Genomic DNA, 1,240 nt, shown 5'->3' with positions numbered 1-1,240 from the left:
CTCTAAAATTAAAATAATAAAGATTATAATATCTATGATTAACCCCCTCCACAATAAAAATGGTTAATCAACCTCTCATAATTACAAAAAAAATGAACAAAATGAAAAATTATGATTAGTTGAATGAGATTTTCACGGTTTTTACAAATTAAGTGGTTTTTATTTGAATGCTTCCGTATATAAATATATATATATATGGCAATCATTAGTTAACTAAAAAATCAGTGTTAACTTTGCAAACCTCTAATGACCAATCAAATGCCAAATTTGGTTTAATGACACTTTACATATTGAACAAGCGTAGTGTGTAATTCTAATTTTTTATTTTTATTTATAAAAGGGTTACATATATCTTATTAATTATACGGTTGATAATTATGGATGTTGATTGGTTTTAGTTATTTAATCGATATTTCTTTTCTTTTTTAATAACAATTAATGTTCAGTCGAATACTTCAACATGGACGACAATATCTTGAAACCGTCTTTAAATTAAAAACATGTCATGGTTGCTTAATCGATCGAAAATGTTAGTCTCAAATTGAAATGTTAATATAATTATTAACTAAAAAATCAATAAATTAGCCAAATAACATGCTAGATTAGAACCGGGTTACGATCGATTTCGTTTCAAAGTTACATCCAGTCATAAATTTAGAATTTTATCAAATGTCTTCCATATCTATAACTTATTATGGAATTATAAAGAAAAAAAAAAGTTAAAGTTACGGTCATTAGAAATGTTTTGAATTTTGTGTACGACTTCCATCATTTGTTATGAGAGTAGAAACTATTGTTATTGTTTTATCCTTTTAAAGAAGAAAATGAACAAGGGGAGGTGAATGTTTTGTGTATTTTCCACATGTTATGGGCAAAATAAAGTATGGTTACCACTTTATAAAGAAAAGGGAATCTTCGCTCACTTTTTACTTTTTCATAACATCTATGAGATGTCGAGGGCCCAAAAATAATACCTATTTAAAAAAAAAACAAAGAGAGTAACTATATTACATGTAAAATCACATGTGATTTTACATAAACGGTCAAAAAGATGTACGGGCAACTCTGTGGTCGCATGACACAGTCACGTTAATCAAATGTGATTTTGTACGTGATGTTATTGTAAAATCACATGTGATTCTATCATTCCTTTATTTTCTTAAATAAATATCATTCTGTATAAACCCAACTCTCTCTCTCTCTCTCTCTCTCTCTATATATATATATATATATATATATA

The sequence above is a fragment of the Cynara cardunculus genome (genome assembly GCF_001531365.2).
Source record: "Cynara cardunculus var. scolymus isolate 2C chromosome LG 3, CcrdV1, whole genome shotgun sequence".
Taxonomy (NCBI): Eukaryota; Viridiplantae; Streptophyta; class Magnoliopsida; order Asterales; family Asteraceae; genus Cynara; species Cynara cardunculus.
The sequence above is the reverse complement of the archived record's forward strand: the minus strand, read 5'-3'. Positions refer to the sequence as shown.